Source organism: Tachypleus tridentatus, chromosome 2 (assembly GCF_004210375.1).
Source record: "Tachypleus tridentatus isolate NWPU-2018 chromosome 2, ASM421037v1, whole genome shotgun sequence".
Taxonomy (NCBI): Eukaryota; Metazoa; Arthropoda; class Merostomata; order Xiphosura; family Limulidae; genus Tachypleus; species Tachypleus tridentatus.
In genome coordinates, this window is record NC_134826.1 from 130,854,377 (window position 1) to 130,870,835 (window position 16,459).

A 16,459-nucleotide genomic window follows, 5' to 3' on the forward strand; every position below is an offset into this window, starting at 1 on the left:
TTGAAATACTGTGACCAGTGGCCTCAAAATGTGAACGAATGGATGAGAGGCTGAGTTTAAGTTGGTTCTTCTTGATGACGAGAAACCAACTTGAATAAAAATATATCTCAGAACGGCTGGTATGGGTATTAACACTTTTATTGATAAGAAGAGAACAATGTTTCGACCTTCTTATGTCATCTTCAGGTTAAGAAGTTTGGAAGTGACCGTTGCCGGACATGTCTTAAGGACGAGAGTATAATCCGGGTACAGGATTATAATTATAGGAGGCGTTGCAGATTGATGTTAGGTTATTAATTAGTACAGGTATAAAGCTGTTCCTTTATATTGGTTTAATTTGAGATTTAGTTGCTGGATAAGTGGGGCTTCTTTGATTTTGCGTTTGTTTATATTTGTTTCCCTGGGTGTTTTCTATGGTTATGTTGTGTTTATTTGATTTGCATTGTTCAAAAACGTGTGAAGGTGTTTTTAGTGTTACTTGAATCTACTTTCAATTTTTCTGCTAGTTTCTCCAATTTAGAAGTCGTGGATGTTGTTGCATTGTATTTTATAAATTATGTTGGTCTTGTGTTTGTCAGTGTAGTTTTAACATAGTATATTAATGATATTTTGACTTAAGTTTCATAGTTTCGTTAGGATTGCACTAGTGTGTACGGTTAACAATGACGTAATGTGTGTAAGTTCTGGCATAATGGAGTTTAAACAGATAACACAGTACACAAAGTTGGTTCTGTTAGATACTTCTAAGTGTTCACAGACTCCACTTTCTAAGCAGTGTTTTTTGTCAATGTAAGTGCCCTTGCAGTCACTACACGTATATTTATACACACTCCAAGAACGTAGAAGTTTAAGTGCTTGATCTCTGAATATAGAAGTTTAGGTGCTTGATCTTTGAACGTAGAAATTAAGGTAGCTTGATCTTTATTGTGAAATACGTTTTTAATATGGAGGCTACATCTGTGTGTTGTTCCGAGCTGAATTTGATGGTGGAATGTTTTTCATTAAAGAGGAAGGTTGTTTTTCTTCTTTGTTTGTAAAGAATGTGAACCCATAATGGGAAGATGAATAATAAGAACAAATTTGGGGACAGTGTGAAGATTGGCTAGAATTTGGGGATAGTGTGAAGATTGGCTAGAATTTGTTGTTTAGGAAATTGGAGTAATCTTCGTTGGAAAATCAGACGGATACCCATTACTTAAGGCGTTTATTTGGAAGGGTAATTCCTTTGTGTAAAATAGAACAATTCGAACAAGGATAAAAAAAAGGATGTTTAACAATAACATGACCAGATTACGTTTAAAATAGTTGGGGGGTGAAACTGTTGAAATCGACGGAGAGGCCAGTGAAAGCAATTTTATAACACAAAGAAGTAGCAAAGTGTTTATCTTTCGTGGTAGTCCTGACATCTAGGAACGGTGAAGAATCATGTCCCTCGAGTCTGGATGTGAATTTGATATTGAGGTGTTGGGAATTAAGATTAGGTAGAAACTTAGGAAGGTGTCTCGACTACCGAAACAATAGGAAAGTGTCATCAGTATGGCGTTTATAAAGAAGAGCTTTGAATTCACGTGGGTAGTTTTTTAGCCACTTGCGTTTATGATATCGTAAAAAAATATTGAATATCCTTGGACTCAGTGGAGGTCCCATGCCAGTTCCATCTATCTGCTCATAAATGTTGAACCCTTTCCTGATTTTATACTTCGTTGAAGTTGGACTGAGTGTATTCCGAAACGTTGGAACCTTGTAAATAAAATATTTTCTTTCGCCAACTGTCTTCACCTTCGTTATTAAAAAAATCAGCCACATAAAGAAGTAATACCTAAACAAATAACTAAATTAGAATAAAATAATTAACCATATAAGTAGGTAACGGCTAAACAAATAACTAAATTAGAATGAAATAATTAACCATATAAGTAGGTAACGGCTAAACAAATAACTAAATTAGAATGAAATAATTAACCATATAAAGAGGAAATACCTAAACAAATAGCAAAATTACAAACAAATAATTAGCCATATAAAGAGGTAATACCTAATCAAAGAACTAAATCAGAATCAAATAATTAGCCATATAGAGAGGTAATACCTAAACAAATGTCTGAATTAGAATAAAAGAATCAGTCATATAAAATATAATGTCTACAAAAATACCACAGAATCAGAGGATTAGCCGTAAATATTGCGATGTTGTATTAAATACCCAGTCCTGCAAACATATATTCTTTAAAAAGAAAAATTATATGAAGTTGTATAAATGTCTAAGTTAAACTAGATATTAAGTTGTATAAATGTCTAAGTTAAACTAGATATTAAGTTGTATAAATGTCTAAGGTAAACTAGATATTAAGTTGTATAAATGTCTAAGTTAAACTAGATATAAAGTTGTATAAATGTCTAAGTTAAGCTAGATATTAAGTTGTATAAATGTCTAAGTTAAACTAGATATAAAGTTGTATAAATGTCTGAGTTAAACTAGATATTAAGTTGTATAAATGTCTAAGTTAAACTAGATATTAAGTTGTATAAATGTCTAAGTAAACTAGATATTAAGTTGTATAAATGTCTAAGTTAAACTAGATATAAAGTTGTATAAATGTCTAAGTTAAACTAGATATAAAGTTGTATAAAGTTAGCCCCTCCTTTTTTTCATGTTGCAATGTAAAAAAGTTAGGTATTATTATTTTTAATTTCGCGCAAAGCTACTCAAGGGCTATCTGCGCTTAATTTAGCAGTGTAAGACTAGAGGGAAGGCAGCTCTTGAACTCTTGGGTTAGTTGCCCGTCACATTATAACTCCCCCATGGCTGAAAGGGCGAGTATGTTTGGTGCGACCGGGATTCGAACCCGCGACACTAGGATTACGAGTCGAACGCCTTAACCCACCTGGCCATGCCGGGCGATGAGTTTATCTAAAGAATGATTTATTTTGCTTTCTATCTAGTTGCAATAGATAGTTGTTTTTTCTACGATATTGTTAATATTCTTGGAAACTTTTCTGGGTGCTAAAGCAAAATCAAAAATGATATTAGCAGTATATTAACATTTACATATACTAGACTGTTGAAGCCAGTCTCATTCCTCAGTCCAAATTAGTATATATAATGGTTTCCATATTATATCTGCTCCTATGTTTACTGTGTGTTTGACTTTCTCATAAAGAACAAACGAAATGACAACAGTATTACCACTTTTTGACTGCTTATTTCTTTTAAACTGTTACAGGTATCTAATTGCTTTTTGTGTGTGTGATGTCAAGGTGTTAAGTGTACTCACAAACATAATGGCGCTACGCCAGTTAAAATAGCTGTGTCAATACCCCAGATATGTGTAATTTGTGTATTCAGTTACAGTAGTGTGTCTCTCTCTTGTTGTAATTGGCTGTGGTTCTAATCTAACACTAGAAACGTCAAAGTTGTTCATATAGATACTCTGATTATGAGATTTTGCTATAACATAGTAGCCATATGTACCGATTACTTTAATAAATACTAGTGTGAAGTATAAATATTACACATTAAGTTAACTATAATGCGTGTACGACACTCTCCAACTTATTATCTGATATGAATTCATTTACTTTTATCTCAAATTGGTTTTATTACATACATTAGTGTCCGCTGCAAGCCAGTAGAAAGTCTATGTGCTAAAATCGATAAACATCGGGGTTCGATACTTGCGTGGGCCCGGCATGGCTAGGTGTATAAGGCACTCGACTAGTAATCCAAAGGTCGCGGATTCGAATCCCCGGTACACCAAACATGATCGCCCTTTCAGCCATGGGAGCGTTAAAATGTGATGGTTAGTCCCACTACTCGTTGCAGATGGATCGTCACCAAAATTGCCATGTGTGCTCATGAGGTCCATACACATTTTCAGTTTTGCTTTTTTTTGTTTTTTTCATGGGCTTTTTTGCGTTTCTTGCCACTAATTCACCATTTCGATGGATCTTCATCAAATATGGAGGACCACGCGGTCCATGGGAACATACATAAACATTTTCAGTTTTGCGGGTTGTGGTCGAGAGTGTTGCGTTTTCAATCAATTTTGCCCCCTATCAATGAATCTTCACCAAACTTGACATGATGGTTTGTTGGGTTCGTGAGCACATTTGTGGTTTCACATTTTGTGCTCGGCAATTTTTATAGACTTTTGTTTCCATGTCCTATGATAACCTTTCATAAATCATTTGATCTGCATAACTTGTCTAGGGGACGGGTATTCTAGCTACTATAAAATAACTTCATTTTAAACCTTCTTTTTAATATCATTATATATTTAGCAGTAAAAGAGATTGTTACCCAATTACATTCTTCCCAATAGAGCTACATGAAATACTGTTCTGATTATACTTTATTACAACTTCACGGACTTTGATTAAAGATGTTTATTTTTTAGTTGCCTGGATTTCATCATGATATTTAACTATTCTTCCAGCACTATAAACAATATTGCTGATGTCTTCGGCAGTTTACTGTGATGGCAAACAGTCTGCTTCGTTCATATTAAGGCCCAGCATGGCCAGGCGGTTAAGGCACTCGACTCTTAATTTGAGGGTCGTGGGTTCGAATCCCCGTCTCACCAAACATGATAGCCCTTTCATCCGTGGGGGCGTTATAATGTGACAGTCAATCCCACTATTCGTTGGTAAAAATGTAGCCCAAGTGATGACTAGCTACCTTCCCTCTACTCTTACACTGTTAAATTAAGGACGGCAAGCGCAGATAGCCCTTGTGTAGCTTTGCGCGAAATTCAAAACAAACCAAATGGATACTTGCGGTTGACTCAGCACACGTAACACATTCTGCTGCTTCGTACTTTATTGCAAAGATATGTTAAGTGTTGATTGGTAACTCTATGATTATTTTTACTTAGATCCTTTAGTGTATCATAATTGTAATCAATCATCATTTGTTTGAAGGAAGTCTTAACTCTAGGATATGCGTATATAGATATAAGTCTGGTGATTTACAATAACCGGAGCTAACGACCATTAGTAAAAGTAGGTTTACTTCATGCCTTTAAGAGTTTTTAAGTTCGCATCAGCAACGGCAACAAACAAGGAGAAAAACTTAGATTTGATGAGAAGTAAAAAAGATCACGGGTTAATTAAGTATGATATCATGCTTGACATATACACGAAGAGTGAAATGTCTCAGTACTGCGCTTCTCTCTTGTGGTAGTATACATTAGCGTATACAATGATATGGTTGCTAGGATCTGGTAAACAAATATTTGTCAATAGTAAGAAGTACTGAAGGATCAACCCGAGAAAAAAAAATTATATATTGAAAAAAAATACAGTAAAATCAGACTCCATGTAACAGTAACATAACCAGAAATCAAACTAGAAACAAATATAGTAAGAAGTCCAGTGAAACCAAACTAGGGACAGATATAGGAAAGGCTACAGTAAACTCAATCCAAAGACAAATATAGCAAGTAGTCCAGTGAAACTAAAATAGGGACAGATATAGGAAAGGCTACAGTAAAATTAGTCCAAAGATAAATATAGCAAGTAGTCCAGTGAAACCAAACTAGGGACAGATATAGGAAAGACTACAGTAAACTCAATCCAAAGACAAATATAGTAAGTAGTCCTGTGAAACCAAACTAGGGACAGATATAGGAAAGGCTACAGTAAAATCAGTCCAAAGACAAATATAGCAAGTAGTCCAGTGAAACCAAACTAGAGACAGCTATAGGAAAGGTTACAGTAAAATAAATCCAGAGACAAATGTAGCAAGAAGTCCAGTGAAACCAAACTAGGGACAAATATAGGAAAGGCTACAGTAAAATCGATTCAAAGACAAATGTAGCAAGAAGTCCAGTGAAACCAAACTAGGGACAGGTAAACTATAGCTAGACGGGTTTGACTTCCGTTTATATAATTTGATAATATACGAGTTTTTAGTATTTCAGCGTTTTTCTTCTTTTCATCGTTGATGTTAAGGTTTTCTTTGTTAGAACTAACATTCTGTTGGAGAAAGTAAACTTCTATTGATTTTATGTTGTTATTTTATGTTATTTTAGTCGTAAAAGCGAAAGTATTTAAATTCAAAAATTGCTTGTTGTCCAATAACAGAAAATAGAAGCTTAATTTCCACCAGACAGCGCAAATATTTACTTTTATATTTTGTAAAACACAATATTTATAAAAATATTTCAAACGATTCAAATGTGATATGTTATCTCTTGCATAACTGCATAAATTCCTGTCATACTGTGAATATCAAATTACAAAACTGCCACCTAGCGTGCTATGACAGAAAGCATTTATAGACTTTTTTTTTATAAACTAGTTCTAAAATTTTTTTCTTATAAATATTTGGACTTTTTTATATTTCCTAACTCTTGTTCTTGTTCTAGAATAATTTACTTCAATGTAACTATTAACTTATCCAAATGGACCGTAGAGAGAAATCAGAGCTGACCAACAGGTCAAGTTGACTTTTCTATGTAAAACATCGGAAAAATGTTGGGTGGCTTACACAAACAGCGACATATTTGATGTCCTGTTGGGCTATATAAGAAGTACATCAGTGAATACAAGACATCAAACACCCGGAATTACTTCATTCAATAACGGATAATCAGACACAGACTGGCCAACTGAGAACATCGGGTAAAATCCCGAAAGAGGCCTTTCAAAAAGTACATATTTATCGTCTGTTAGCACAATATAAAAATAATTACTTGTCTGTTTCCATCACATTATTATTTAAATTAACGTGTGTTCATTCTACTAATAACAAAGTGCCACCAAAAGGTCTTTACTTGACAGTATTTCTGTTGAAGACATTATCTGCTTTTGTTTCGTTTGTAATTAAGCACATAGCTACGTTGTGGGCTATTTGTGCTCTACCTACCAGGAGTATCAAAATCGGTTTCTAGTTTTGTATTGTGAGTCCGCAGATATACCGCTGTGCCACCAGGAGGCAAAGGCGTAACTTCCTATCTCAGAAAGGACTCCTCTGTTCTTAAAATACTGGCCGTGTGAACTGCGCATGATCGGTGTTTTAACATCAACTTATGTATAATTCTGAAAGTCTGTGTTGTTTTTTAATTTTATGTTAACATTATGGATCCCCTCTACTTTCCCGGTAAAACGATAGAACCCAGTCCGCCCCACTGAAATTAATAATTTCCTTTATTGAAAGTGTGGCCTCATTCAAATTTATGATATTGAAACATCTGCCGGCAAAATTCTAGTTTTCAGATCAAAGTATTTGTTCATTTTACCTAAATATTCGCTCGTTTCTACCATAATGCAGGTATCACGACGCAAACAATATTCTGATTTGTGCCGGTAATAAATGCTGCGTATATTAGAACAATAAAAGTTATACTAATAATTATTCGATAGCTTTATCAGCATCGATCCATACACAATATAATGCAGGTAAACGTAAACTACAGGAGCTGAAAGTTTATCTCACTTTCGTTTCTATTTCGAAAGGTCATTTCATTTAATTCTGCATTTTCAGGATTTTCATAACAATTAAATAATTTATTATATTCATAACTAGTAAAACATTTTCTGAATCAAAACTACTGTTTCCTATGATATTTATTGTGAGTTGAGAACTATTGCAGTATCCTGAGTAAGATACTTGGATATTTATTGTGAGTTGAGAACTACTGCAGTATCCTGAGAAAGATACTTGGATATTTATTGTGAGCTGAGAACTACTGCAGTATCCTGAATAAGATATTTGGATATTTATTGTGAGCTGAGAACTACTGCAGTACCCTGAGTAAGATACTTGGATATTTATTGTAAGTTGAGAATAACTGCAATATTCTGAGTGAGATACTTGGATATTTATTGTGAGTTGAGAATAACTGCAATATCCTGAGTAAGATACTTGGATATTTATTGTGAGTTAATAGTAGTTCATATCCGAAACGAACAAACTCTATATCCAAAAAAGAAGAAAGAATGTAAGTTTTAATATTGACTCCTATGATCTTCAAAATGTCTCATTGTTTATTTTTAACGTTTTAAAGTGAACAATTTTTAGTAATTTATTTGCATAAAAGAAATGTTTGTCTTTTAGTATAAAGGTTAAAACCTAATGTATTCAAATAAATACATTTTTCATGAATTATTTAAAATCATTTCTAATTTCGAGGAACAACTCAGAACAAGCAATTTACATAAAAGATGTACCGTTTATAATAATAGTTATTACTTTTCCTTATAAAGAGAAGGAAAAATTACGAAGTTTTCATAAACGGCGACAAATTTCCCAAAAACATTCTGAATGTATTTTTGAAAGGTGTAAATTTTTATTTCAACATTTAACAGCGTTACTGAATTTTGATAATTCCCTCAACAGATTCAAATCTCGGTCGCACCAAACATGCTCGCCCTTTCAGCCGTGGGGGTGTTATAATGTTACGGTCAATCCCACTATTCGTTGGTAAAATAGTAGCCCACGAGTTGGCGGTGGGTGGTTATGACTATCTGCCTTCCCTCTAGTCTTGTACTGCTAAATTGGGGACGGCTAGCGCAGATAGCCCTCGAGTAGCTTTATGCGAAGTTCAAAAACAAACAAACATTATGATTTATGTAGTTACTAACTACAAATTTAGTTCACCCCCTGAAATGAAATGTCTCGCTAAACTATCTTATCACTGGCTAGTTTGTTCCTTTTTCTCGGCTTATAATTCCAACTGTCATAAGTTTAGTAATAGAAGAAATTTCAATTATTTACTAAAGATTTGCCACTTGATAGCTGTTAAGAACAACTGACATATGTGAAGTCATACAAACATGGCAAGACGGGCTGATCCGTGATCCTTGAAGACCACTTAGTTCTATGAATAATTCAAGAATACTGACAAGAGCTGTTACTTGGAAACCCTTTGGAAGCACTCATTTGGATACAAGAAGCCTTACAAACCTATCTTTAAAAGCTAATAATCGGTAGCCCTTGAAGACCATTTATTTCTATGAATAATTCAAACATACAGATAAGAGCTGCTACTTGGAAACCCTTTGGAATCACTCATTTGGATGAAAGAAGCTTTCCAGGCGTATCTCTAGAAGCCAATGATTGGTAGCCCTTGAAGACAAGTTAATTATATGATGGCTTCTCAACATATCAATAAGAGCAGAGGCTTGATAATTCTTTGAACAATAACTATTTGAATAAAGTTATCGAAACATACCAATAAAAGCAAAAAAACTGGTAAAAACATACCAGTGAAAACCATTTATTTAGATGCTAATTGGTAAACCCGTAGAGACTTTTATCTGGGCGAAGACATCCAATGTACCTCTCAGAAGACCACTAATTTAGACGAAATCATCTATAAATTCAGCATGAAGTTGATTCAACGCAAAGATGCCGAGTTAAGTATTAAATAATTTTGAAATGTAACTTTTTCATAATAAATAACAAATATACTAAAGTGACTTGTGTTGAAAGTATACATAGAAATATACTAAAATAATATATGTTAAATTTATACGTACATAAAGGAAAAACTTCAGGTTTATAAATTATATAACTACAACAGTTACAGGATTACAGATATAAACGCTTCAAAGTGAATATTATATTATAAATATGAAACTACACTTTTCTTAGTTCAATATTTATCTATATTGTATCCTGGCATGGCCTAATAGTTTAGGTGTTCGACTCGCAATCCGAGAATCGTAGGTTTAAATTTCCGTCCACCCAAACATGATCGCCCTTTTAGCCCTTTCATAATATGACGGTCAATCCCATTATTCGTTGACAGAAATTTAGCCAAAAAGTTGGCAGTAAACGCTGATGATTGGTTGCCTTCCTCTAGTATTTTACTGTTAAATTAGAGACAGCTAGCGCAGATAAAAAAAACATCTGTATTGGTGCTATAAAATAACCTGGATATAAGTCACTCTGGAGCTGCTTAAACAATATATATGATTGCAGATCATCAGTAGTTGCAAAGTACAGTGATGACATTCAGCGAAAACAAAACTAAGAGAAGGAATAAATGTAAACTAAAAATAAGTCTTGTAGTAGATTAAGCTGTTGGACCTGTTAGGGCATAAAAACTACGAATACTATTCCCAACAAACACAGTCATGTGATCTGTAGTGGTAACAATGACAGTATTTCTACAACAAACAACACCATTTATCTCAGGCGTTGTAAGATTCAACCATCAGTATGTCAAGCAAATCCAAAGAAAACGTTTCAACAACAATAAGTGCGTTTTTTGCTCAGTTTTTAACCACTCTGACCTTTCTGTCAATGACAAACAATAAGTCTAACATATATAGAGTGGGGGGAAATAAGCCTATTGGTTTTTCGCCTTAAATACTAATTACCTAAGTGATTTTATGTTGCATTCCAGGATCAGTGTTCTTGGAAATACGTTTTCTGTCACAAAAGTAATGACAAGGTTTATATACAAATTACATCAAAGCACTTCTTATTTAAGTGCACCTGAGGTATTTTTTGTATTTATTTCTTTATTATTATTTACGTGCATCTGAGGTGTTTTTTGTATATATTTCTTTATTATTATTTACGTGCATCTGATGTGTTTTTTGTATATATTTCTTTATTATTATTTACATGCACCTGAGGTGTTTTTTGTATATATTTCTTTATTATTATTTACGTGCATCTGATGTGTTTTTGTATATTTTTTTTTATTATTATTTACGTGCACCTGAGGTGTTTTTTGTATATATTTCTTTATTATTATTTACGTGCATCTAATGTGTTTTTTGTATATATTTCTTTATTATTACTTACGTGCACGTGAGGTGTTTTTTGTATATATTTCTTTATTATTATTTACGTGCATCTGATGTGTTTTTTGTATATATTTCTTTATTATTATTTACGTGCACCTGAGGTGTTGTTTTGTATATATTTCTTTATTATTATTTACGTGCATCTGATGTGTTTTTGTATATATTTTTTTATTATTATTTACGTGCACCTGAGGTGTTTTTTGTATATATTTCTTTATTATTATTTACGTGCATCTGATGTGTTTTTTGTATATATTTCTTTATTAGTGTTTAAAGTTTTGTATTTTTTATTTTAATTCCCTCTTCATCTTAAATACTTTGTAGTGAATTATATTTTGTTTGGACTTCTTTTGTTTGTTTCTCTGTTTGCTGTTAAACACCCCCTCGGTGGAATTAGCAAATAACCCGATGTAGCTTTGCTATAAGAAAACACACACACACACTCTATTAAACACAAAACTACACGATGGCTATTTGTGCTGTACCTATCACGGGTATCTAAACCTGGTGTTTAGCATTAAAAACCTTCACTCTTACCGCTCAGACACTGAGCTACTCCAAGTTTCTTACGAAACTTCTACTAATTTCTTAATTTTACCTTAAAAACATTTTTCTTATTCTTCATATATTTAACATTATTTTGTTTCACTCCTTCCCTTTTGTCCTGTTCCAGTTTTTTTATAATAATAAAATAACAATAAATAAAACATTATACTTGTAACATTCCCAAACTGACATGAACAATGTAATCCAGTAAAGATCGACTAACGTCAATACACACTAATTCTTTAAATATCATTTGGTGAGGCATAATGCCAAGTATTTTAGGCAAGGGATCGGAAAGTCCGTGGTTCAGTATGTGATGCTATTGAATATTCTCCACATATTTGGCTATAGCACGGTTTAAAGGCGTCAATTGAACCTATTATTCAGGTCACGAAACCTGTGCTGAGCTACAGGAGGATTGTCTGCACATAGCCGTCTCTAATTTGGAACTGATAAATTATAGATAAGGTACTTAGTCTAAAACATTAATCGCCAACTTTTAAGGTACCCTTGTCCAATCAAATACTGGCATTTGAACATTATTCTTATAGCACACCCACGACTCAAAAAAGAGACACGAACCATTAATCACCGGGTTCATCAAGTATCCATACAAAGTTCTTGTGACGGCGGATGCCTAGGCTGGCTGTCTTTTCTTTCATTAGTAACTCAAAAATAGGAAAGTTCTCACAATGTGCTCTTCAAGTTGAACATTCCAATTCACTTTTCTAGTTCATTCCCAATTCATCGTCTCAAGAAAAAAAAACTGTTTTTTTTAATTTGATTTTTGTGCTAACTCATTTTGTAACTACCATGAATTTACCTGAGTAAAATAGCGACATTCTTGTCTTCCTGAAAGTAGGTCTCTATAATATTAAACAGAGCTATATCATACAAGAGTTTGGTTTTTATCTTATGAGTTGAAACTAATAAAGACAATTAGCATTCATGGAGGGAAAAACATGCAATCCGACTAAGCACAGGTGAATGAAAACAAAATATATGGGATGTAATATTTTCTCTAAAGATTACAATATTTTGATTACAACCAAAAGAGAAATATTCAAACACGAAGGTAAATAAATGTATATATTTAATGTATATGTAGACATGCTGTGTTAAATAACTGTTCTTTTTCTTTTCAAGTACTAAGTGTTAATAGCACTTTGTAAAAAGTAGTGTTTCATGTTACTCTTGGAAATTCTTCCTCTATTCGGGGGTTTCTTTAGTCAGATGACCATAGTTACGTACCTTTGTCCACCATTCTAGATTTCATTAAAATAAACTTTACGAAGGACAGCAAGGTGAACCTTATACTGTGTGTCTGACTCTGCGTTGTTCGTGGACCTCTTTTGTCAAAGACACAAAAGTCAATTGGACTTGCATAAGGTGGTACTGATAAGTAGTCAAATAGAACTGTTGTAATTCTAATCTTCCTCACATTTTCTGATAAAAACAATCGTTGATTTCGAAGTGTAGCTGGACGTTTGTAAATAGTTGGCTTATGAGCGTTTGTCCACTTGGAATTCTTATTTGTTACTTTGTTATGAAAACCAGAATGTACTTCCAATTTCATAATAATGCCTGTCATGTATCGGAGTGTTCATTTTCCTAGCCATATCCTTCACTTTGTTTCTCTAAGCTATGTTGATATACAGTCTCGTAATCCATTGTTGTTCTGAACAATTTGCTGTGCGATATTTTCTACTTTCAAAACAAAAACGAACATTGAAGGCTCTTTGAAAGCTTTTTGTCCTTTAGTTTTACATCATTAATCTATCTCATTTTACATCCTTCCTCATAAAGAGCTGTCACGTATTCTTTCAGTCATAAGACTTTTCGTGGCGACAATACGGCGTTAAAAGGTCTGAGACTCGCAGTTAGTGAAATACGTGGACGTTAATAATATCGTGTGAAGTACCAGACTTCTCAACTAATTAAACACTCCATTTCATCAGCGTGTGTATGCCATTCTTATTCGCTTATTTTCAAACTCATTAACTAGTGTTAGGTTAAACTTCGTAAAGCTATTGTTTGTTTTTGAATTTCGCGCAAAGCTACACGAGGGCTGTCTGCGCTAGCCATCCCTAATTTTGCAGTGTAAGATTAGAGGGAAGGCAGATAGTCATCACCACCCACCGCCAACTCTTGAGCTACCCTTTTACCAACGAATAGTAGGATTGACCGTTACATTATAACGCCCCCACTGCTGAAAGGGCGAGCATGTTCGGGAGTCGAACCCGCGACTCTCTGATGACGAGTCGAACGCCTTAACCCACTTGACCATACAGGGCCTACAGCTGGACATAGAAACCTGATTCGACGAACTGAAAGTGTAAGTTATTAGTATGAGATAAAAATGGGTAAAGTTTCAGAAAATCGAATTTCCATTCATTGATATTTTTGTACTGATTACCTCAGCGGATGCTGGACTTTGTGTATTGCGAAACGCGAATAAATCGATCTGTTTGTAATAAATGTCGCGAAAATTCGCAGCGCTAATAAGTAACAAGTGGGTCCCAATTTAACAAAGAAGAACGTTTAATTACAAGATGCCGCCTTCTCCACCCCCCTGGGCCTGGCATGGCCAAGCGCGTAAGGCGTGCGACTCGTAATCCGAGGGTCGCGGGTTCGCGCCCGCGTCGCGCTAAACATGCTCGCCCTCCCAGCCGTGGGGGCGTATAATGTGACGGTCAATCCCACTATTCGTTGATAAAAGAGTAGCCCAAGAGCTGGCGGTGGGTGGTGATGACTAGCTGCCTTCCCTCTAGTCTTACACTGCTAAATTAGGGACGGCTAGCACAGATAGCCCTCGAGTAGCTTTGTGCGAAATTCCAAAACAAACAAACAAATCTCCGCCCCCACCCCTCTCTTCAACCTATTGTTAGCTTCGTTGTGCAAGCTTACAAATTTTCAGTCTATATTGATGTGGCTCCTGTTGTTTGATAATATTAAAGAAGAGAAGTGATGGTTCGGTGTTGTGGAGAAATATTGATCGACGATTCTTCGTACCCTGTGTGGCAACCAACTTCTATAAGCAGCACAAAACTACGCAAACATTTCGAAAATATTGATTTTATATTTCAATTACTAGCATATCGATAATCTTTCCTAACACATTTCCCAAAAATCGACGGATAAAATGAATTAAAAGAATGAGATTGAAGAATACATGTGTTTTGTCCGGATTAAAAGTTCCCTGTGCACAGATTGCTTTAGATAAACTTTCGTGTTGAAACTAAAAATATAACCTGGTGGTCTTTGGTATTGTTATTATTACACACTCTTTCTGTTTATGAGCAAAGATGTTTGTTTGTTCTTGAATTTCGCGAAAAGCTACACGAGGGATATCTGCGCTAGCCGTCACTAATTTAGCAGCGTAAGACTGGAGGGAAGGCAGCTAGTCATCACCACCCACCGCCAACTCTTGGGCTACTCTTTTACCAACGAATAGTGGGCTTGATTATTACGCCCCCACGGCCGAAAGGGCGAGCATGTTTGATGAGACGGGGATTCGAACCCGCGACCCTCATATTATGAGTCGAGCACCCTAACCATAAATATGGTCATGACGGGTCTACAAAGTTTGAAGTGGTGCCGATATGTTTGCCATTTACCTTAGATCATGAACATAATTGAACAAAGTTTCCACTGGTTTGGTTTGTTTTGAATTTTGCGCAAAGCTACTCGAGGACTATCTGCGCTAGCCGTCCATAATTTAGCAGTGTAAGACAAGAGGGAAGGAAGCTAGTCATCACTACCCACCGCCAACTCTTTGGCTACTCTAAAAAGTAAAGCCAACGAATAGTGGGATTGACCGTACATTATAACGCCCCCACGGCTGAAAGTACGAGCATGTTTGGTGCGACAGGATTCGAACCCGCAACCTTCATATTACGAGTCGAATGCCTTAACCACCTTGCCAAACCTAAATACCTGGAGATGATTTAATGATTTTAATTGGATTCGACGACAGCTCATTTGAAAGCGAGTAAACTATCTTGTACGGAAGATGTGTGTGTGTTGTTTATTAGTTTCCCCCAAACAAACTGATATTTTAGTGAAAAATAAGATCGAATCAACATGAAACATAACGTCTAAAACTTTCTTTTTGCTTCATTTCTTTGCTTTACAACGAAATATATACCATTAATACCCTTTAATATATTTTATATGCGGTAGGTATTGATCCAAAGTGTAAACTGTAAAAAAATGGATGTGCGAAACGTTTTGGTGCTCATTGTATAGGTAAACTTAAAAGTGCTGAAACGTTACCCAATTCTGATCCTTTCCAAACAGACTGTCCGTCCAGAAGCCACATTCTGAATTAATAAAATTATTCTTAGACACTCGTATAAAACTGGATTTATATTCTTTTTTAATCGCGTTTTTAACTTCCCATTTGATAACGGTTTGCAGAATAATGTGATTATGTTAATTAAGAATTCAAACACGACAGTTTGTGTTATATCTACAACACAGGAGATCTTAACATGTACTCTCACTGCCTGAGCAGCGTAGAATTATTCATATAATACTGCGTTAGATCAATAGCATGAACATGCTTTATTCGCTAATCACACATACATACACTTAATCAGGGAAATTCATCAGCGGTATTTCAAATATGTTTATAGTCTCACAACAAGCAAAAAGTTTGTATGCAAATTGTAAAATTATATACCAGTATATTAGTATTTCATTCCTTTAAAATCCACGCATATATAAATGTAATTTTCTCTTAATCGTTTCGTAACTAATTAAGTTTAACATGTATGCAGTCTTATGCTTTTAAGCTATTTTTTTTACGTAACAGAGAATCTGAGAACCTACTGTCTGAAAAAAATGTAATTTGTTCACCAAATGGTTTATCAAATTTTTCCATAAAATTCAAGCGTAAGGGCTTATGTTTTTATAGATGTAGATATATCAAACAGCGCTTCTTACTGGGCGAATATATGAGGTTGTTGCAGCATATCACAACAGCGGTATTAACTATATTGTATTAATATCTGAAGTGATAACAACATATCACAGCACCAGTATTAACTGCACTGGATTAATATCTGAAGTGATAACAACATATCACAGTACTGGTGTTTACTACACTGGGTTAATATCTGAAGTGATAACAACATATCACAGTACT

At 34.6% G+C, this 16,459-nt stretch overlaps 1 protein-coding gene and 1 long non-coding RNA gene across 5 annotated transcripts in view; one reads left to right on the forward strand and one right to left on the reverse strand.

The window, feature by feature from the left end:
* The window catches only part of LOC143245105 (patj homolog), a 548,212-nt gene that overhangs the window by 490,666 nt on the left and 41,087 nt on the right, over nucleotides 1-16,459 (forward strand). The gene's annotated exons all lie outside the window — the stretch shown is intronic.
* LOC143245108 (uncharacterized) overlaps nucleotides 1-16,459 on the reverse strand; it is a 48,386-nt gene that overhangs the window by 15,950 nt on the left and 15,977 nt on the right. The window lies entirely within an intron of this gene.